The sequence below is a fragment of the Pleurodeles waltl genome, chromosome 3_1 (genome assembly GCF_031143425.1).
Source record: "Pleurodeles waltl isolate 20211129_DDA chromosome 3_1, aPleWal1.hap1.20221129, whole genome shotgun sequence".
NCBI lineage: Eukaryota > Metazoa > Chordata > Amphibia > Caudata > Salamandridae > Pleurodeles > Pleurodeles waltl.
Window position 1 is genome coordinate 972,879,341 of NC_090440.1, and position 24,058 is coordinate 972,903,398.

Below are 24,058 nucleotides of genomic sequence, written 5' to 3' on the forward strand. Positions count from 1 at the left end.
CACGCTTGACCCTAAAAAGGCAAGTGTACCAAAATGTGGCCTTCATTAGCAAATCGGATAGCTAAAAGTGAGGCCCACGTTTGCAAATATGGGCAGGTATGACCTGGTAAAGACACCATGTATAGATATTTTGCCTACCAGGCCATAAACGGGCCCACCAACAGCCCAAAAAAATCACCCCACACACTAACCTGTCAAACGAACCCTACGGACAATGTCAGATTGTCCTCTAGACCAGTATGTCACTGTAGTGGGGCAATTTTAGACAGTGCCCTGTATTGTGTGTGATATATATATATATTCTATGTACTATCGGGGGGGGGCAGAGAGAGACAATGATTTGCCGACCATTGTATATCATGCTGAAATAAGGATTAGAATCAGTGACTGCCCTTTCAAGCTTAAAATGAGTACATTTGACCCACCCCAAAAAAATTAGCTACTGGACCGTAGACTATTGTTGTTTCGGATTTTCAATATTTCTTGTTCCCATTCATAGCAATTATTTTTTTTTGCATCTAAGATTCAAAATAATAGATGATAAAATTAAGAAATGTGAACAATTTCCTCGGCAGAAAAGGCAAGGGAAACGTTAGCAGCGGGTCATTACAGATCCATAATTTCTCCATGAGTGTGTGAAGAAAAGAAGAGGGCTGATCTAAAACAACACTTCAAAGGCTCATGGGCACTTGCACCTGTCCAAATGAGTGATGTGGTGAAAACTGCCACAGACCTCGTTACTGTCTACTGTTTGACAATAGCATTGTCTTTCATGAGATCCCCCCCTGGCATGACTGGGTTTTGTTTGACTCTGTGCTGGGACCTGGTCTTATCACATGGTCTGTCGTCTCAGTGTGTTTTTGAACTTGTGTGGCAACCTGTGGGTGCAGTAGGTCTTGTTTGAATCCCATCCCCTTAAAGTGTCCTAAATGTAACAGGTGCTAAGCCATGTGTGAAGCGTCTCACAACCCCTCAGTAACACCTGGCTATGTGACCTCTCCTTGAATGGTAGTGAGCTTTGACAACCCACACCCTTACATAGACTTCCCGTTCCTTTCTTGCATCTGAAGTTGGAGCTTGTGACATCTCCTCCCCACCAAGTAGTACAGCACCTTCCTTTCCTGGTTCTTCTTTCATACAAGCTCCCTCCCGCTTCCTTAGTCAGGTCTGGGCTCGACCACCGAATAGTAAAAGCCTCTCTGGTTTTCAGGGTAACCATGATGAATATGCGTGAGTGCAATTTAAATATAATTAATTCTGTGATTATTATTTGCGTTTTTGTTTGTCATCCTGAAAACCAAGTAAGGGTTTTAATAGTCGGTGATTAGACAACCCCACCCAAAGTGCCACACCTACTGTGCGCTTATGCGAAGGTCATTGCTGGAAGGGGCTACCTTGAGACTTAAACCCAGTATATTTTCAGTGGATCATATTATGTTTATTGAGACAAATATGTTCTTGTAACAAAGACAGTAAATAGGAGTACAATAAGATCCGTTTAAAATAAATCAGAAATATCACTGACAATAGTCTTGTTAATCAATCCCTCTAGTAATAGCATCCATAAATCAACGTAGAGCAGTGGCTCCCAACTGTTTGACTCCTGAGGGCCACCACTGAATCGGTACCGGAAGCCAGGGATCCCCAAGCGATTTGTATGATCAAGCACTCAAACAATAATTTGCAAAATATACACGAATAAGTACACACCAAACAAATACTGTAGTTACTAAAGATGTAATTATTTTGTATGGAAAAATATGCAAAAATTAAAACATTTTAATGGTAAGTTAGGCTCTGTATCTCAGTGACTAGTTTTTCAATGTTTAGTTTTATTTAGGAAAGCTGAATTCTCAGGTCAGATTCTACATTTCCCAAGTGATTTCTGATTTTAATTTTTAGATACATAAGATTTGAGAAAGCTTTTTTACATAAATATGTGTTGGGGAAAGGAAGTAAAACAATAAGGCCATCTCACCTCCCTATTGCCACTCTGTACATGTAATTAATTAGTTTTTAGCACCTCTCATGCCAGTGTAGGGTGTCAGAGCACTTTACAGGGGACTACAAGGTGTAGGATTCACATGCCATTCACACTGGGAGTCAATTTCTAAGAGTGCTTGGTCTGCAGAAGAACAAACTCTGGGTTTAGAACATAGCACAGTGTTTGGCGTTGACTTTAATTATAAAAATGTATTTCTATGCAAGCAAACCTTTTTTTAGCGGCATAAGAAAAATGAGACACAGGGTAAAAAACATAACTTTCTAATTTGTGTCATGCCGTTTGCATGCAGCTCTTTGATGGCAGTTCATAGCTTACCATACTAGATTACAGTTGTAACCTATGAACTGCACAGTAACAAAAGAATCTCTTTAAAAAAAAAAAAAAAGTAACCCACTGTGCTATGCACGTAAAATATTGTTCTTTTCATGATGCACGTTCTTTGCAGCAGGCATATTAACCATCTGCGCTACCTTTAGGTGAGTCAAAACTGGCACTAGAAAAAACTCCCATCTTTCTCCAGGAGGTACATTAATCACTAGATTTATCTTGACTTTTATTTTTTGCCCGAAAGCTGCTGAATGTACGAGGAACTTTCCAGTGCTTTTAAAACTGCTGCTCAAAGGAAGTAATACATATAAAAATAGGCACATGTTTGTTAGAGACCCCAGCTGTTAAAGTGTGTTACTGCAGGCTCAGGCCAGCCGACCCCCATGGTAATGTGTCGGGGACCCCTGGGGGTAGGGGGAGTCGCCGGCCACAGGTTGGGAACCTATGGGATACTGTTTAGGAGTGGAGGGACAGGACGTACTGGATCATCTATTGGATTTATCTGCAGATGATGTAAGAGTAAAACAAACTTTAAATATATGTTAAAAGAAAATAGGCATATGTTTGCCTCGTGTTAGCATTATCATGGAAAGATATTATTTTGGGAAAAGGAAGTAGACAGAGTTTGAGTTTGTTGAAGAGTGCATAGCAGTGCTTAGAATACTGGTGAGTTCTTGTAAGTTTGGAGCCCCTTGTGAGTAGTATGTTAGAGATCAGTGTGAGTAGTATGTTAGAGATCAGTTTGTAGTCTGTTGTAATAATGATGGAATATGGTAAGAGGTAAGGCTAAAAGATGAACCTCCATTGTGTTAAGTTGTTTTTGACTGCAAAAAGGGTGGAACGTGTTCAAACTCGTTGAGGTTACGAAGATGGGGGTGACAACAGTTGACAATGTGTATGCCAAGAATGATGGTGTGCAGAGTGATGAGAAAAAGAAATAACCACTGCAGAACATGGTAAGAAAAATACTTTTAGTTTAGTTGATTGGGTTATACATGGGCAGACTTGGTCAGATGCCCAATGATAGGCTTTGCCCTACTCGTAAGGCTCAGTATAAATGTTGTGAAAGGACATATTGCTGCATTTTCTAGGAGTGGGATTGAGTTTAAGGCTAATAAGTTCTTGAAACAGTATAACAGCTGATGCGCAGAGTTGATCATCCTTCTGATGGTGTTAGTGTGAAGATAATAAAAACCAGGATGAAGTCTGATTTCTACTCTAAGATCACCATTATATCAGAAGGAATATTTGGGAAGCATTTCTGTGGTGCTGTTAAGTTGAAGAGGATGGCTTTTCGTCCGGAGGATACAGTGGTTAGCCCATTAAGACGTTGGATTATTTTGAAGAGGTTTTGTTTTTCAGAGTAACGTTTTGTAATAGGAAACGTGTAAATTTAAGTCAGAGGTGATAACATGATAGGTTGGTCTCACAAGAAAGATTTGGGTGTGATGCTTGATTTCAGTACCTGACCCCAAGTTCTTGTGAAACAAACGAATTTGTCCTTTTCCGAAGTTCAGTATGGTGGATCGTTATTTTCAGTATGGTGGATCGTTATTTTCAGTATGGTGGATCGTTATTTTCAGTATGGTGGATCGTTATTTTGGGGGAATTATTCTTGATGTATTCATTGAGCGTTTAAAGTATTTAAACGTTACGTCCATTGTATATCCAGAGGAAAGCTGCTAAGCCTGTGGTATCTAAGTTACGTAGATTGCCTGTAGACTTTAATGATGATGTGAGGATAAAGTTAGACACATTGTGTCACGCTGGTTTCATATTGCCTGTAAAGGCTTCTGAGTGGTTGACCTTTACTGTGGCAAAAAAGCGTCGGGGATATCGGGCTTTCCGTAGATTCGAGGATACTTAAAATGACAGTAATTACGGATGAGTTCTCTTTGCCTAAAAGTTTCATGGAGCAAAATTCTTCACCCAGCTGGATTTAGTTTAAGCATACCACCAGGTTAGGCTTCACGAGAAATGCCCGGAATATACCTCATTCATCACACCTACTGGTTTGTTACATTTTGTCAGGGTGCCATTTGGTTTAGTGTCTGCTGCCTATTTTTCACAAACTATGCAAAGTAGTAAAGCTCTTTAGAAATGCTGTGACAAGTGTTCGGTAGTCACGCCTGTAATCTTAGTTGGTTTGCTAAGTGTGTTGGGTGTGAGGATGTAACTTTTTCGAATACAAGGGTGTTGGCTATATTAAAAACAAGCATTTGAAATTAACCTTTTTCAGAGAGTGAAGTTAGAATTATGGCTCTCGGTTTTATGGTATTTATTTTTTCAACCTTTCCGGCTGTATTTATCTAATATTATTTTCCATTTTATTCGTATTTATCCATATTTACTTTGTGTTTTGAGAATAAGAGTCGTAAAACAGTATAATTTCACACTTATTTAACTCTTAGAGACGTGGAAGCCTGTCATATTTTAGCAATTTAAGCAGCCACAAATAACAAAACATTACACCCATAGGTGCATTCTAGCTTTATACTACAAATATGTTAACATATATCTGTATTTAAGGAAATCTGGTCCTGTTTTGTAACTCCCTACCTGTCTTTTCTGCTTAGCCATTGCTTGCAATTCATGAAAGACAGCAAGGAGAGTCTTTCACAAAATGCACAATTTTCAGTATTTTTCCGCTTTTAAAAATAAATACAGGCAGGAAACAGAATGAGACATCACATATGTCTGGCATTTTAAATCAATAATGTTTCTTTTGATTCCTGACAAAGTGGGCAAGTCAGTACACTGCTCCAGTCCCTTGGTGATGTCTCCCGAATGGACCTCTGACACGTCCCAACAAAATGCTTCCTGAATGTCCCAACAACCTCGCCTCTTAGTCGCTTGCAGCGACGACAGAGAGAGTGCAGAATTTCCAGAGGGACCACTGCCCACAAGTATGTGGTGTAGCAGCTCAGGAAAATACGACTCTGGCCGACTCCTTTCCCCACAAGGCAGCCGCCGTGTCTGAGTCCCGATGCAGTCTCTGGTCTGGGGATGTCCTCCCTGTCTACAAGGCCCCCATGACCTGACCTTCCAGGGCTGGGAGTTTGAGGGGGGGATGGAAGGGAAATCACCCTCAATGTAGTACACATGAGGGAGTAAATAGAGTCTTCTGTGAGTCAGCTACACTTTTAAAAATGAGAAAAAGCGCACAGGTGCTTATATTCCATGTTATATGGCGCCTCCACTGGAATCTGCAAGTGTTCTGTCTCTCTCTGTTGTGGCCTCACGCTGCTCACAAAAGAAAATAAGGGGGATTTGAAGTGCTTCCCCAACGCTAGTGTCCAGCAGGCAGAGGGGAAGGGTCAGTGTGTCCAGGCACAGAGAAATTAAAAAGGGGTCTTCACAAGCTAGTCTCCAGAGTGAAGTGGTTTAAAGCAGGTGCCCACCAGTGCTTTAGAATATAGGGGTCAGCGGCTACAGCCAGCGCTCTCCATGTGCTAAAAATTACACAGCACCCCCCCCATGCGCTGGTTGTAGATTATGCTTAGGAGCAGGAAAAGAGCACTCTCCCTGCACTAGACTCCTTGGGAGAGACACTCTGAAAGGGGGGCGCAAAAAGGGGCAGGCAGCCAGTGCACAAGACCAAACAGTGTTGGTTCCTCCTGGCAATTCAGCAGTGCCAGGGTAGTCTAAGTCAGGGAGTACTGGCAACAGGGCACCAAGTGGAAAAGCTATCCTGAGAAGTCCTTTGTGCCACCCAGCAGGCACTAGGCAGCAGGGCAACAAACAAAAGAGAAGTCCAGATGAGTCCTTTGCGCAGTCCAGTAGTCCTTCTTACAGAGGATCAGTCTCAGTTCGACAAGTGCTCTAAAAATCAGGAGGCTACAGCCCCTCTACTTATACTCAGAAACGCCTTTGTTCAGGGGGTAACTTCAAAAGAGTCCTTTCGTGTGAAGCACAACACCCTTTCAACCCAGCCCTGACTTCAGACATCAGTAGGGGGGTAATCAGTCAGTTGTGTGACGGCAGGACACAGCTTATTCACATGTAAGGTGTGAATGACCCTCCCTCTCCCAGCCCAGGAAACCTATCAATATGCAGATGCCTCTTTTGTCGCACCAAGTGGAGCCGTCACTGTGCCCCAGACGTGGATTGGAGTCCGGCTACAAAGCGCTAGAGTTATAAGCACATAGAAATTCCCACTTTCTGAAAGTGGCATTTCTATAATAGTAACAACAAATCCACCCATACTAGTAAGCAGGATTTCTCACTACCACTCCAAACATACTAAACATGTCCGCATTATTCCTTATAGACCAGAAGATATCAATTAGACCACGGTCAGGGCATTTCCAATGTAGTCCTATGAAAGGAACAGCACTTGCAGTAGTGAGAAACTAAATAGGCTGTTTGTCACCATTAAGACATGTAGTACATGAGGACATACGTCCTACCTTTTACATTCACAGCACGCTGCCGCTAGGGCTTTCTAGGGCCTACTTTAGGGGTGACTTGGGTGTAGCAAAAAGGGACTTTAGGCCTTGGCAAGTAGTTTAACTTGCCAAGTCAATGCTGCAGTAAACTGTGCACGCAGGCCCTGCAGTGCAGGTCTGAGACAAGTTTGAAAGGCTACTCCTGTGGGTGGCGCAACCTGTGTTGCAGGCCCACGTGTAGCATTTTATTTACAGGCCCTGGGTATATGGTTAACCACTTTACAAGGAATTTGCAGGTCCTAAAGCCAACAAAAAGAGGGTCAGACAAATAAGAGGAGAAAGGCAAAACATTTGGGGATAACCTTGTAGAAAGGGCCATTTCCAACATGTCTGCACTGCAGTTTCCTCCAGCCCAGGATGCTCTGCCTGTTCCTGTTATTTTCACAGTTATACCTTTTTGGTAGGCTTTTTCCGAGCAGTGCCTTCTCGTAACCTCCTCTTATCCCCATGGTACTTTGGGCTGCGCTTCGTCACACATTGTGGCCATGGTAGGTTTATGGTCAAGTACAGTCACTCCTGTAGCCTTCTCTTACCCCATGGTATTAAGAGCTGCTGCTCTTCAGGAACTCTTGGCCTAGTAGGTATATAGTCCAGTACAATCTAACTTCCTTCAGCCTCAGGGTGCTCTGGGCTACTCCTTATTTTTATTTTATTTTTTAAACACCTCTTAGCCAGGTGGATTTACGCCGCAGTGCAGTGTCACTCCTGATGCCACCTCCAGCCCCTTGTCACTGTGGACGGCGCCTTGTTAACGCACCTTGGCCTGGCAGATCTATGGTCTAGTATGGTGTCACTCCTGTGGCCACCTCCAACCCGTAGTACTATGGGTGGCTCTGTGCTCTCTCCTCTTGGCCGTGGCAGGCCTGTGGTGCAATTTAGTGGCACTCCTGTAGCCACCTCCAGGACGATGGTATTATGAGCTGCTCCTCATTAACACTTTTTGGGTCGCAGTTTTGTGGTCCTATTCCATGTTGCTCTGATAACCTCCAGCCCCATGGTTCTTTGGGGAGCTTCTCTTGCCCCCTTTCATGGCCATGGCATGTCTGTGGTCCAGTTTAATGTCACTTCTGTAGCCCCCTCCAGGCCCCTGGTACTATGGGCTGCTCCTCGTTAACCACCATGGGCCTGACAAATCTGTGGCCAGCACAGCATCACACCATTAGCCTATTCTAGCCCTAAGACTTGTCAGTAAGTTGGTTTGTTTATGCTGGCAGTGGGCTGGCCTTGAAGTCTTTCACGCCCTAGGGCATCCATTGAGCTGAGGCTCGTAATGAACTTACACGACAGATGGGAATGTTGCAGTGCAGGCTTCCAGTTACCATAATTGGCATGTTCAGTCCTGCTTTCAGAACACACAATCCACAGAAGCAAAGGCTGCTTGCTCCTTGGACTCTCAGCAGGCCTGTCATAGCAGAAGCAGATTCTGTTCCTGCTGTCACTTGACACGGTCTTCAGGGTCGTGGTGGCCACAGCGTTTCCAGCATCCAGTTCCAAATCGCCTTATGTGGGCATAGATTATAAACCTGACTTTAGAGGGTGATGTGTTATTCGCACAGTTCTGGCTTGGTGCCTGGATGCTTCCGCAGATGCAAAATGTATCAAATAAACGGTTCTCTTCCGAGTGCCATGTTAGTAGTTTATCATAACTGAGGTATCCTACCCACTTTACATTTTGATTGCTCAACCGGAATAAGATGATGGACTGGAACCACAATGCTTTGAGCCCAGCAGACACGCTTCTGAAAATACATAGAAAGTCATGAAAGGCATTTCCTTTCTGTATTATATACCACTTAAAATATAATTGTGATAAAAGTACAGTTTACATTTACTTTAAATTTATTAATCTATCTCCGTGCGAGTGCGGATGATCTGTACAAATCCACCTCCACTGTGGGGAGAGTAGGGTGCATTTAAGGATCTGATATAAAGCGGAAAGTTGTTTGTGCAATTGCACAGAATCCGTGGGGGCAGAACAGGGGATGTCTGGTCTGGCATAGAAGAGGGGATTGTTGGAGGTGGTGCCTGGTCTGGATATATTGACAAGTGGAAGTGAGGGGTGTGAGGAGTCATGTGTTTAAAAGAGGGTTAGGAAGTACTGTAGGTGAGGCCATCATTGAAGAATGCAGTGCTCCTTTGATTTGTCGTTTGGAAGTGTCTGAAGATCTTCTGTTTTGTGTGGCTGTAATGAGCCAGGTTGTTCCTTGGATTCTTTGTACAGGGTCGTAAAAAGCAGTGGAGCAGGGCACTTCATTGGGGTTACATTGGCCACGTTCTTTAATGGTAAAGGTTTCTTTGTTTGATGGATTGTTTCCAGCAGCATAGATGTGACATGTTCTTCCTGCAGGAGCTAGTGTTCACATGAAGACTGTAACTAAAATAACAGTTGAGTGTTCTGAGTCCTCGCAGTTTTAAATTTGGTAATCTCAGATGCGTGAAAACCATTCAAGTAAAAAAAAAAGTTGAGGCATGCAAGAGCACAAGAACATTTTTAGAGCTAGATCAAAAGCTTTGTAGCAACAAAAGAGTATTGCAGTTGTGGGAGGTTTATTAAAATGCATAATTGTTCATATACGTGTAATCCACGTGGAGCCACTGAACATTGTAGAAGAAACAGTGCCATGTGATGTCAATATGCTGGTGCCTAAATGTGCATAACCTTCACAAGAGGTGTAGTCAAGGGGAAAAACACTGAAGTTGCTAAACAGCAGGATATACTGCTGTCCTTTATGTGGGCACCGAGGGTTCTTGATTTAGTACTCAGGTCAGTCATAGTGCGATGGAGTTCCATCTCGGAGGCCTGTCTTGGGTTAGTGATTGACCCAATGTGAAAAATTCTGTCTTTTTTTACTAATTTATTTTTTTATTTTCGTTGTTCTAAATGTGACATAATATTCTGCACAATCTCTCTTCTCTCTTCTTTCTCCCCCCCCTCTGTTCTTTAACTCTCTCTCTCTCTTCTCGTTTTTTAAAACGTCCTTGGAGTTCTTAGAAAAAGTTTCTGTCTCTTTTTCTCTCGCTGCTTGCCTCAACACACACAGGCTAATTTTACTTGGTTGTTTTTTGGAAGTATTTGACAATGAATTGGTTAAAGAGTAGTCTTTCTTTAAATAGCTCCCTGCAGAAAATCACTAAACTCTGCCATTAAAAAGCTTTTAGAAAGGAGACACCTCTGCCAGACAGTTGCAAGCATTGTTAAGGTATATCACAAGGCCCCTGGTAGTTATTTTAAGGGGCACAAAACCTCAGGTCTAAGCACGTTAGGGCATGAGATAGACGAGGTTACAGAAGTTTAGGTACAAATGAAGTTGACGACAAGTTGAAATGTCAAAGGCTGATGTGCGCACAGACCTTTTTGTGCTAGTTAGTGTGAAGCAGCTTCATTGAGCTAACAGTGGTAGAAGCGGCGTAAATGGTCCATTGGAGGGAAACCTAGGCCAGAAGCTGCGGTCTAGGGCGATAGAGCACGTGCTGGGCCTGCTAATACTGGGTCACTCAAGGATCTCTCAGGGTTACCTGGCTGCATTGGTAGTACTCCAGTGTTTGCCCTGTTGTGCATAATGAGACTGACACTTTAGAGGACTAATCAGTCAAGTCACAGAACTTTTGGATGTGGTCAGGGAAAGCTTTAAGAAAGAGATGGTTTAGATGCAGAACCTACTTTTAACTGAACCTTTCATGAGTCCAGAGGAAAGCCACTTTGTATTCATTGTTAAGCAAGAATTGATGCAGCTACACGTTTTGTGTGGAATGCAGGGTTGCTAATGCTGTATGAAACTGGTTCACTCTGATCCAACAAGTGGGCCAGGTCATTGACCGTATAGGGAATATCTACTATCTGAGCATCTTTGATTTCACAAAATTGATACCAGCAGTTACACTGACTCCGGTGCCAAAGGAAGGAACTATCTATCTGACCCACCAAGAGTTTATTCACATTCACAGTAATATCCTTTCGTCTAAAGAACACCCTGCTGTCACCTCAATTGGTGAATCGGGTATTGTGCACTGGGTGGCTTATGTTTTGTCTGCTTCTTTGATATGTTGTTAAGTGCAAGTTTGAAGGACTACCTGATCCACCTCACGAAGGTGACGAGGACCTTTCATTGATCATATCTCGCCATAAATGCTTCAAGCTGCCTAAAGGAAAAGTAGTCTGTGGCCTGTGTAGGATACCAAATGGATATTGTATAGATGCAGCCTCTCCAAAAATAGATCCAGGCCATTTTGAATTGAAGAGCTCCCACCGTCAAGATCCAAATGCAGCACTGTTGGACCTCACTGACTACTGTTGACTCTTTGTAGTCTGTAGTTGTACTGCTCACTACTCTGGTCGTTAAAAAGCTGATAAAGACCTTTGATGTGCTAAAAATAGGTTGCGGTACCAGTTTTGATTGCTTTAGGCATCAGGGACTTCTATGCTAGTTATTCAACCTAAACAATAGTGTTGGAGCCATGAAAGGTTAAATCCATGAGAAATGGGATCTCATAGTGGCAATCATCATCTGCCAAATAGTTGCACAAGAACAGAAACCTGGAAAATGATTTAGACATAATATAGCACTTTTGATACAATACAGTTTGTTTCCTACCTCTTTGAAAAGTTTTTCCTTGTTCTTGGAGAACAATAAGCAGCTGAAGTTATGGATAATCGTATGCCTTTTTGAATATTTTACCATGTGCTTGGCCCTCTCTCTTTGGGAACTACACTTCAACATGAACTTTTGCAGAGGTGCACCGATAGAAACTTTACTTGTGAAGATTGGTACTCTTTCCAGGTCTAATCTGGGATGTACAAACTACATGTTTACATATAGATGTCCAACTGTGTGTGGTGGTGTTTTTAATTTTTTCCCTGAAAGTTCTTCTGGTTTGTTTTTCATTGGATTTTCTAATTTCAGAGGCCACCAGTTCTAGATAGCTACATGGCAGAGTCCTTAACCCTGCCTGGCAATGGATCACATATCGTGTGACTGCTTTCTTCCTTAAGGTGTACTGTCCCTTTGCTGTATTTATGGGAATTCCCTGGTTGCTTTGGTTGTGGTAGTTAGGGATACAAATTACCTGATCCCTGATGGGTGAGGCCTGCTTGCCCCCACACGTTTGCATGATAAAATATCCATAAAACCCCTTAATGACCCTTTGCTTCATTCAAGGGTGCGCTAGAAGTGGGATCATCTACATGTATATTATATGGGATACCAAGCTTCTTACAGCCTCTATAATCATTGATGTAGCCATAACCCATAGTGATGTGTATCCCAAATGTTAGGAGCATGAGAGCCTAGATCTTTAATTTTTCCACTGGCATTTATTTTGACTCCTGACTTTGGAAATCAAAAAATGATATACTTTATAAGCTCCTACGTAAAGTTTCAGAGTAAATCCGTTTGGCATAGAAGCCAATGTACCATTTTTCCCCCCTGTAGCTGACAATAAGAGTAGAAGAGCCACCTTTTGTGACTGCAATAATTAAGTAGTCAATATATCTATATATTATATATATAATTAATTACAGATGGGTAACGGAATTACGGGCTGTGTTTTTTTTTTTTTTTTTTAAACCAATGGGCTCTGAGTGACATCAAATAGACAATGAGAGAGAGAGAGAAAAGCTAAAGTTGTTTATGATGTCACTCACACCACGAGGAGAAAAACATCCCCATAATTAAATTTTCATGTATGCCCCCACCCACAAAGTACAGAGTAATCGGTGGCCATATATTATATACCATCTCCTTCCTGTTCTAAATAAAAACATTTTTTTTTTTTAATACACGACCTCCTGTCACCAACCCCCACCACTCTCTCTGCCTTCCAGTCCTTCTCCTTCGGAAGCTGTGCTCCCTGCATTCCAGCTTGACAGGTTCTCAAAGAGCACAGCCAGAGCAGTCTGGAATTTCTTATGATGTAGCGACAGTGCGTTAGAGATCTGTAATATTGCTATGTCACAGCAGTGAATCGTTTACATTTAGAATCTGACATTTGCACTAATGGCTCTCAATGAGTCACACAAAACAGTGCATGATATGACAGATGGTGTGTGTAACATATCGAAAATAGAGCAAAAACAGAAGAAGGGAAAATCTGTGTTGTCTAGCGTTTCTTCTGAGACCGTAGCTGGAAAGAGTGAAGATGGAGAGGGCATAGAAGAAGAAACATATTAGGAGAGAATGGTAATGTTGGGGTAAGGTATGGATGTTGAACTTAAAAACACTCATTAAAAATGTAAACGTTTAAAAAAAATTAATACATTTAGAGTATGGGAGAAGGAGAGGTGTTAAAATTAGGGGTTGATGTATGCAGAAAGGATTTAGGGGTCCCCACACACCCAAAAGCTAACCACTAGAGCAAATTCTCCCCACAGTCCTTTTGGTACCTGAAGAGGCAAAGCAAACAAAAGGGCCAGAATTGGGGACAGCAGGCAAGGGAGAATGTCAGTCTTTAGATCGGTACAGCATTTAACACTTCATAAAACATCAAGTTAACTTTAAAAGGGGTTAAATGAGATTCAGAGTTGGTTTCGTAACCTCAGTTTGTCAAGCTGATAGGTCAATATTTTTATTGTCAAGAAAGCTTAGTGTTGGGACCATTATATCAGATCACCAGAGCACACTGCTAAAGTTCACATAGAGTCCAATCAAATGATTGATCCAAGGTGAGTTGACTTGCTGGTTTATTCCATAAATAGTAGAAACAATGACGTCCATAACAATACAGCAGCCGACCCATGTTTCGTCCTCTGCACTTTATCAAGGCTGCAAATAACACATGTATAAAGACAATTGATGCCTAGATACACTCATAGAATGAAAATGAGGGCACAACTTAAAATCTATATATGAATGAATGATGCATTTTTATAAAGCACACCGTCGCTCCTCAATCCTCTAAAAGCATCCTGGTGTTGCGGAAACCAAGGCAAATGCTAGAACAAGAAGGGGATCCCTAACTTACAAAATCAAAGAAAAGCAAACTGTGTTTAGAATTCCAAAGATCCACGTTTTCAATTGCTTTCTGAAGATCTCTCCCGAAGTGACAGATCACAGTGCCATAAGGAGTTTATTACAGGCCTTTGCTCCCAGGACTGCAAAAGACTTTCCTCCTAGTGATTTAAGTCTGATGGTCGGAATCTTAATTTCTCAGATGAAGACCTAAGCAGACAGAAGGTAGTGTAAATCTCCTGATCAGATATTTAGGTCCCAAGTTTCTATAAGCTGTAAACATTAAAAGGAGGATTTTAAACAAGATTATTTTATGAATAGGCAGCCATTGTAAGGCTTTCATGGTGGCAGATGCTGAAGATCTGCAAGGCAGGTTCAAAACCAATCTAGCTGCTGCATGTTGGGCTGTCAGTCATTTTAAAATGGTTCACTTAGCTAAACCTGCAGACAGACTATTCTAATCTAGAAGAGATAGGTGCCACCACAACTGTTTTCCAGGTCTCAAGGGGAAGAAAACAAAAAATATTTTTCAGGGATTTGATGAGGCTAAAACATATACACGATAGTGTATATGCTTGTGGCTGGAAGGAGATGGTAGTGTCACATTTGACTCTGAGGTTCCTTGCCACCTGCACTTGCAGACAGGAGGGAGGGGGTAGGAGTGACAGGAGGCAACCGTGCAAAAGGGTCAAATGTATTTGACTTTCCAAACAGCATAACTTCTGTTTTTTCAGTGTTGCACTTTAGGTGATGGGCTTTCATCCACTGAATTACTTCAGATAGACAATTTTTTCGAAGTTGAGTTCCGAGCCAAGAGAGTCCTTAAGAGGTAACCTCAGTGCCAAGGAGGATATCCATGTAATCGAAGGAGACATGTATATGTTAAATAGCGTAGTGCTCAATGAGGAACCCTGCTGAACTCCTAGGCTGAGTGATTTTTTCCGGGGAAAAGAAAGATCCTAACATCACTGTTTGCTTACAGTTAGATAAAAACTATTTGATACGTGCCCAGGCTAAATGAGAAATTCCTCTGTTGTACACCTGTTGAAGCAGTATTTCATGTGAGATGGTGTCAAATGCTGCAGATAATTCTAATAATATCAAAACTGCATTGTTTCCTGTGTCTGTCATTTTAAGAGTGTCTGAGACCTCTAACAATGCGGTCTCTGTTGAATATTTTGGACGGAAACCTGATTGTCTGCGATGCAATATGTTGGACTCTTCCAAAAAGGCCATCAGTTGAGTGTTTTCCAGTTGTCTATGATTTTACTTAGGACTTGAAGTAAAGAGATGGGCAGTGAATTAGATGGCAACATGGAGTCCACTAGTTGCTTTTTCTTTAGTGGTTTTACTACTGCTATTTTCCAAGCATCAGGAGCCTCTGCCGAAGCCAGGGAAGTATTCAGAATCTCATTAACTAATGTGTTGATAAACTAGTCAATCTTACGAAGAATGTGAGGAGGGCATGGGTCATAAGGAGATCCAGATTTGCAGGCTGAGATTGCTTGGGCAGTGTAACTTCGTGAAATGCTGTCAGGGAGGGACTTGAATGCATAAAGTTACTTGATAATTGAGTCTTCAGATGAGAAGAACTGTCACGGGTGCTATGAATCCTCTGTATCTTTCCCTCAATAAGTGGACATTTTATCACCTAGCGCTTGCAATGGGGGAATCTCCCTACTAATCGTTTTGGGCTGCACAAAATAATTATCAATCTTAAAGATGGCTTTTTGGTCAGATTGGGCATTTCCGATTTGCGTGGAAAACAACTGTCTTTTAGCACTCAATTTGGGCATGATAGGTTTTCAGAGTCTTTCTAAAGTTCCATAAATCTTCCTCAGCATAGGCCTTCTGCCGTATCCTCTCTAAATGTTTTCAGTTACGATGCAACTCAGCAAGGGAAGATGAGTACCATGGGGCTGGAGGCCGCAATCTCAGATTCTGTTTGAAAGGCTTTAACAGGGCCAAGTTTTCAATAGTATTAGTAAGACAAGTGTTAAAAGTGGTGACCTTTTCATATACATCTCTACTCGAAGTGGTAGTAGTAGTGGCTAATTCAGAGGGAAAATTAGGATTGGAAATTGATGCACATAAGGACCACGAACTGTTGATGTGATAGCCTTATTATTATTTACACTTAGCCTGAACAGAATTAACATGTCAGAACAAGCTTGTCTTACCGGAGTATACACTTCTAAATTGAGGTTATTATAAAAAATCCCATCAAGAGTTTGCCCAGCACTATGCGTGGGCAAAGTTGTGCGTTGGTCCAGACCCAGTGTACTTAGTGTGTCAATTAAATTAGTCACCTCAGGATTGGTTTTAGACTCTAAATGAAAATTGAAATCTCCTAAAAAGGTAACATTTGCATACCTTAATATAACAAGGGTGATGGCCGCCCAAAGAGGTTTAAAAGATTATCCCGTGACCAGGAGGACAATAGATTAAGCCCCAAACAAAGGAATGTGGAGGGTATGATTTCAATACAGAAGCCCAGACTTTGACCACCTTCAAGGGTGCCCATCTCTAATGTATGGCACAGTAACAATTCTCGAATTACACTAGAAAGACCTCCCTCTGGACGCTCAAGTCTATCCTGCTTGATGATGGTGTAACCTGGAGGAAGAACATCTGCAATATCAGGATTACATCATTCCTTGAGCCATGACTCTATGAATTAAACATTTAGCTCAAGTTCACTGATCAGATCAAATATTTTTTGCGTGTTTTGATACAGATTGTACATTTACGAGGGCCCTGTGGGGTATTTTTCCCTGCTAGAAGGTTTGTGTAAGTGTAAAAAGTAGATGGGTACAAAACACCATTCAGCACTTGATGCAGGATAGTGGACCTTCAATTAGGTCTGTGGGAAATGTCATTTCAAAATGCTTGCCTGCCCCATTCAGAGATTTAATGAGTTCTGGCCATCAAAGCTATGTCTTGTATATAGGTAGCATGGCTGGCGCTGGCTGTGGTTCCGTCGCGGAACGGCGCTGACGGGTGTTATACTCATGACCACTGTTAATAAGGCCCAAAGTGACACTCTGATAGATATGTGTATCCATGCGCCAAACCTGATGTTAAACGTGAAGTATACAAACTTGCAGCGAGTTATTGTCATAAAGGAAAGAAAAAAACACCTCATATTTTGTGGCACCCAAAAAGACCAATCTCCACAAAATGTTAGTTGACCAACAATGTGCAAGAAAGCTAATGGTGATCAAAGGGATTAACCAAAGCGCATAACCAGGAGGCATGCACTGATCCAGTCAACAACCAAGTCTAATCCCGACGGAGACAAAAAGGCAAGTAAAGTTAAGAGTTCCAATATTTACCTGATATATAACATGTAATTTATTAAGTAATTCGTATATCTGAAGGAAAATCAGAAGTCAAGCTATAAGGATAAGAGAAGATGTAAGTTTCAAAAGGGTTGTTGTGTGAAGTAACTCAGGAGAGACAGGCCACCTGTATTGGTTAATGTATATCTAATATGAAAAGATGTATACAACCTGTGAATATGAAATAAGTGTGCAGCACCGCAGAAGACACTTAAATGTAGGCATTCAGTATTAGGTTCCAGTTTAAAGGACTTGATAAGCCTATGAAGAGTGCTAACAAAATGTGAACGCTTTTCTATTTAAAGGTTCAGACATGTACGTATAGGATCGAGCTGAAAGCGTTCTCACCTTGTAACATATCCTCTTAATCGTACAGTATCACAGAAAGTAGATTTGCTTCTTAAGGCGCCAGCATCTGTGTGTTGTGAAGCTGCTGTATTAAAGGAATAACAATAGAAAGAGGACTAAAGTGAGTAAACCGTGCATCTCGTTTTCAATAATGTGCAATAAGGTGCCCAAGATCGTTAAACAATATGGTTGCTAAATATAATGAACATCCTAATTAATGTGCCAAAAAGAAATAGAAGACAGAGTCCAACCAGCAAACACACCACACCAACAAGAAAGCTGCCTGGTTCACCGAGGACCTCCGGATCTCCAAGCACACCTGTCGGAAGCTGGAGAAGAAATGGCTCCACGACCGAACACCAGACAACCACACAGCCCTCAAGAGCGCCACCCGCAGACATCACCAACTCATCAGGACCGTCAAGAAGACCGCCTTCAAGGACCGCATAGACAACAACGCACACAACACCAAAGAGGTCTTCAGCATCGTGAAAGAACTCTCCATCCCCAGTTCCATCACCAACGACATCCCACCATCTCAAGACCTGTGCGACTCCCTGGCCACCTTCTTCCACCGCAAGATCACCGACATCCACAACAGCTTCAAGCCTGACCCCCCCGCACCCACCACTGAGTCCACCACCCCTGCGACTACCACTCGCACCAGTTGCCTGACCGTCTGGTCCAACGTCAGCGACGAAGACACCATCAAAACCATGAACTCCATCCACTCCGGATCCCCATCGGACCCCTGCCCTCACCACGTCTTCAACAAAGCCAGCGCAGCCATCGCGCCCCACCTCCGGAAAACAATCAACTGTTCCTTCGAGACAGCAACCTTCCCAGAAAGCTGGAAGCATGCCGAGATCAACGCCCTTCTGAAGAAGCCCAAGGCGGACCCCAAGGACCTCAAGAACTTCCGGCCCATTACCCTGCTCCCTTTCCCGGCAAAAGTGACAGAGAAGATTGTCAACAAACAGCTGACCCGCTACTTCGAAGTCAACAACATCCTGGACCCTTCCCAATCGGGTTTTCGCAGTAACCACAGCACCGAGACCGCCCTCATCGCCGCCACCGACGACATCCGGACCCTGATGGATAAAGGAGAAACAGCCGCCCTCATCCTCCTGGGCCTATCAGCAGCCTTTGACACTGTCTGCCACCGCACCCTATCAGCACGCCTCCATGACGCCGGTATCCAAGAGAAGGCCCTGGCCTGGACCACATCCTTCCTCTCCGGCAGAACCCAGAGCGTCCGCCTCCCACCCTTCTGCTCCAAAACCACTGAGATCATCTGCGGCGTCCCACAGGGATCCTCCCTCAGCCCGACACTGTTCAATATCTACATGGCCCACGTCGCACGACAACACAACCTCAACATCATCTCCTGCGCCGACGACACCCAGCTGATCATATCCCTCACCGAAGATCCCCACACCGCCAAAGCTAACCTCCACCTAGGAATGAAGGCCGTAGCCGACTGGATGAAGGACAGCAGACTGAAGCTGAACTCAGACAAGACGGAGGTCCTCATTCTCGGACCCACCCCATCAGCCTGGGACGACTCACTAGGCACAGCCCCGGAACCCACGGACCACGCACACAACCTGGGGGTCATCCTCGACTCCACTCTCTCATGACCAGGCAAGTCAACGCCGTCTCCGCGTCCTGCTTCAGCACCCTCCGTATGCTCCGCAGGATCTTCAAATGGATCCCCCTCGACATGAGAAAAACCGTTACCCAGGCCCTCATCACCAACAGACTCGACTACAGGAACTCCCTCTACTCAGGAATTACAAACAAGCTCCTGAGACGACTCCAATGCATCCAGAACGCCTCGGCCCGACTCATCCTCGATGTCCCCCGCCGCAGCCACATCACACTTCACCTGAGAGACCTGCACTGGCTCCACGTCAACAAAAGGATCACCTTCAAGCTCCTGATCCACGCACACAAAGCACTGCACAACACTGGACCCACCTACCTCAACAACCGACTCGGCTTCTACACCGCCACCCGAAGCCTCCGCTCAGCCAACCTCGCCCTCGCCACAGTCCCCCGCATCCGAAAAACCACCGGCGGCGGCAGATCTTTCTCCTACCTAGCCGCCAAGACCTGGAACACTCTCCCCATCATCCTACGACAGACCAAGGACCTGCTGGCCTTCAGAAGACTCCTCAAGACCTGGCTCTTCGACCAGTAGCACCCCCCCTCCCCAGCGCCTTGAGACCCTCGCGGGTATGTAGCGCGCTTTACAAATGCAGTGATTGATTGAATTATAAGGGCTACCCTACTTAAATGGTGCAAAAGGTGTATATGATAATGTTTATAAAAACACATGTAGCTCCTTATCTACATCCAGTCACAGTTCAGCAGCTCTAAGCCGGATGATACATTTTCTTACTTCTCAGGGCCCTAGTTCTATCTCCTGCTCGAGGGAGGGGTTCCATGTCATCAATACCATGAAATTTGATCTTGACCATCTCACGTTGTTTATGTACTGTGTTTTAGTGAACAGCAAGTGGATAAGTGTTATTATTCCTTGTAGCCAAAGCTGTTCTTGAATCCGTTCCTCTAGTGGCTTTATAGTGCTGCCAATAACGATGTTGCTACATTGACAAGTAATACAGTTCACAACAAACCTAGTATTACATGTAATGCATTTCTTGATGTGGTTCTTTTTGATTGTATTCTACTGGAAAGTATACGTCTTGTCTAGAGCAAATTGGTATGTATTACGTCTCACAACAACAAAATAACCTTTGTGTGGTGAGGGTAACCAAGTGTTAGATGCAGCTCTCTGGAAGCTGTGCTATAGTATATACCATAATGCCCTACCCGTACTGTTATACTGTTTTTTTTTCTTTTCTTTTTTTAATCAATATATTCCTTAAACATTCCTTCCTTCTGCAACAGGTGCCTATGTTTACCCCAAATCTTATAAATTTCATGACTCAGTGGACTTTATGGAGTAATGCATCTTAGCCTATTCTGTCCCTTCTTTTTATTCCTGATGGTGTGGGATAGCAAGGTCTCACATTTAGTCTTCAAATTCCTATTTTTTTGCACTCATAAGTAATCTCTCAGAGTAGCCTCTGTTTTTGAGTCTTGATTCCGTTTTATGTAATTCTGCTAGAAAAGTTGAATCCTTACTACTATTTGGGCTTAACCTGGTCATTTCACCAAAAAACTGATTTATGAAATTGGGTGAGTACTGGTAGCATGTAAAATTGCATTGCATGCTGTAGTTTTTCTATATGACCTGGAACAAATTGTATTCCCTCCTTTTAAGAGTAAGATCCATGAAATCAATCTGGTGTCTATCAAACTGGTGTGAAAAGGAGAGGTTGTATGTGTTTGTATTGTACAAATTGTGCCAATTGGGTTCCATTGCCAGACCAAGACATACCATTATCTGTATGGCTTCCTTAGTAAACGATGTGTTCAGTTAGATCCTCTGGGGAGATTGACCATACATCAAATTTCTCATACTAACCCATGTAAACATTTTCCAAAGATGGACAAAATCTGGCTCCATGGTCGCACCCTGTATTCGATGAAACAATGTGTCATTATGAATAAAGATATTATTGTCCAATACTGTATTTGTGAGGTCCATTAGCATTGCTGAATGTTCATAGAGTAGTGTCTCTAGTCTCCAGAAAGTGTTGTGCTGCTGAAATGCCTTATTTTCATTTTTTTTTTTTTTTTTTTTTTGGGTGCAAGTGTAAAGCGAGTTGACATCCAGTGTCACCAAAAGATTTTCTGTCCATTCAAAATCTGACAATTTGTACTAAGTAAATCTTTTGTATCTTTTATGAATGATGGCAAATTATGTACCACGGGTTGTAAAAACAAATCCGTGTATTTCGAGATTTTCTCAGTGGGAGAACCAATACCTGATATGATTGGGCTCCCTGGAGGGAAGTCATACCCATGTTTGTGGACCTTTAGGAAGAGTATAAATACATGGTGTCCCAGGTGTGGGATTATATAGCCAGTGATATTCAGTTTCAGAAATCAAACAACGCTCTTTCCATACATCAAGTCTCTGTTTGATTGTCTTGGTGGTGTCAGCCATGGGGGGTTGGAAGTCAGTTTCTTATAAGCTTTGTCATCTAGAAGTTGTCTGTGTATTTCAGCTGTGTAACCTTTTAAGATTCATGACAACAGTGTCTGTTACCGGCCCCCGTCTGATTCCTTAATGGTGCTCTCATTATTATTAGCCAGACCTGTTAATGCTACCTTCGCTTGGGTATAAATGTTGTAATGTCTTATACATTTGTACCCCGTAGCGTAGGAAGTCTCCAGATCATGAAGATCGTGAGCCACTGCTTGATAGAACAGATCGATGACATTGTTCAATGGTAGAGAAGAGTTGGACATAGCTTGAGTTTTAAATCCACTGTTCATATCAAGATTGGGAACTATGTTAAGGTCTGCAAGAATGTGTCCAAGAGTATGGTTCATCATGCACATCCTCTGAAGACATTACCATCTGTATATTCTTCAGATCTTTAATAGGCATATTGCATACTTGTCCCCAGTCACTGGCTCAGTAAGTGTGACATTTTGATTGTGAAATAATTTGTTTTCAGTTTAATTTTACGCACAAATTTGAAAAAAGTCAATATGGATATTAACAGAATTAGGTAAAATGTTGCACAAAACCCCAATCCTTTGCACAGAACAGTTTTCTTGGAAACCCAACCAGAAATTTAAAAGTTGTTCTTTTACCTTCAGTATAATCAGCTACCGGTTCCAGTATGAAGAAACGTTGCAGTTCTCAAAAGTAAACACTCAAGCCAGTAGCATTGGTTAAATATGGTTTGCATGTTACAAACCAAGCAAGTTTTCTAACCATTAACTAGCAACTACGTTTTCAATACTACCATCAAATGTGCGCTGCTTTGCGTTTCAAACAAATCCAGAACGGTGGCCTGAAGCATACTCTGAGCGTCAAGACGTGAAGAGGTGATGTCATGCTCCGTGACATCACCGGTCACCTGTGCTTTAAATGGGCCGGTACTGTCCCGTACTGAATACCGGCGCACTTTTATTGTGAGAGTACCTGCACTTTTCAAGAAATCCATAATACTTTTAATTGAGAAGTACCGGCACTTTTAAGAAACGTGCAGGTACTCTGGTACAGAGTACCTGCACTTCTATTTTTGCATTTCAAGCACTGCTGGTCACTAAAACACCTCGTGTGCACGCTGACTTACAAATGGAAGTGTTTCCATAGAAGCTGACTGCACAAGCGTAGAATGACACCACTGCAAGCGCTCGCAAGTTTTCAAATATACACAGCCAGCTAATTGATTCCTTCCTGTGCACGCTTTCTTTTTACAATTTCCTCCATGTGCGCAAAGCAGTAAAACAGTACACAACATCAAAATGTGGTTTCTTATGATCCTGCATTCACATCCAGAGTACACTTTTCAGTGAGTTGAAAGCTTAGTAGATTCGACGTCAAGCTCAATTCCTCAATATAGTCTCTCTCCACCCCACTCCTGATACCAAAATGTTGCAGTGTGAAAATAGAGACACATCCAAATGATCGCGGGGAAGAATGTATTCTTCAGTTAAATCAACCCAGACCAGGAGCCAGGGGAAGGAAAGTCTTCTCAGGCCAACAGCTGGGACAGGAAACTCTGTGCTAGCCAAAGAACCTCCACAACACTCTCCTTCCAGAATGTACATATGTAATAAACAATATATAAATGTAACTCTAGACACAATAGAGCAATAAAAGAAACACTGTTAACTTCACACTGTGCACTGAAACATAACTAATATAACATACCACAAAGACCAATAAAATGTTTCATGAAAAGCATGAAACTAGACCTGTAGGCGAATAACGCATATGCAAATCAACTATGAAAGTTAGGGAGTCATAATTGGCTATTAAATGAAGTGTGCAGACTCTAGTTATTTGCAAATAAAAGTAAGACATTGTAATGCCCCCTCTCGTGCTGGATTCATTCTTATTACTAAGCATTCTTCGCATGCTTTAACTGCCATATGGAAGTATATGTGACATCCAGATGCCCCCACCCTCATAACTGGAGTAAAATGAATTGTTAGAGGAATAAGGCATGGGCACAGGGTGTTGTGTGCACCCGCTCTTTAGCTGCACTCATACAAAGACCAATCTGAGTATTGTACTATATATATGCTTTCTAATAATTGGATGAAGATTGATAAGTGTTTTACTCCAGTTTCTCAATTTATGGCGACTCCTTGTACCGAATTATGCTAAACTCACTTTCTCTATCAGTCTGTGAACTAACCATCCTATTTTTTATTTGTCCTTACACCCTCCCCCCAATGTAACAAATAATGCTCTTTGTACTTCTCACTAATGTATTGAATATTTATTTTGGCCAATGCTGCAAGAAATGCACTGCTTTACCATGTGTTTGCAATTTTATGATTGCTGTTGTTAACGTGTCCCTTTATGACTAATTTACTCACTTTGGGACTCGTTTTAGGCCAATGAATCTTTTGACCCTGATTGAAGACACCTTAGGACGAGATAGCTACTCATGTCAATCAATATGTCAATAACGTCATCAATATTTATTAAAACAATGCAATTCACCTTAGTTAATGACATTTAATGAAACTCAGGAAAACACC

The 24,058-nt window shown here is 42.5% G+C and overlaps 1 protein-coding gene across 3 annotated transcripts in view; it reads left to right on the top strand.

Annotated features, from left to right (window-relative positions):
- RPS6KA1 (ribosomal protein S6 kinase A1) overlaps positions 1-24,058 on the top strand; it is a 565,248-nt gene that overhangs the window by 2,101 nt on the left and 539,089 nt on the right. The window lies entirely within an intron of this gene.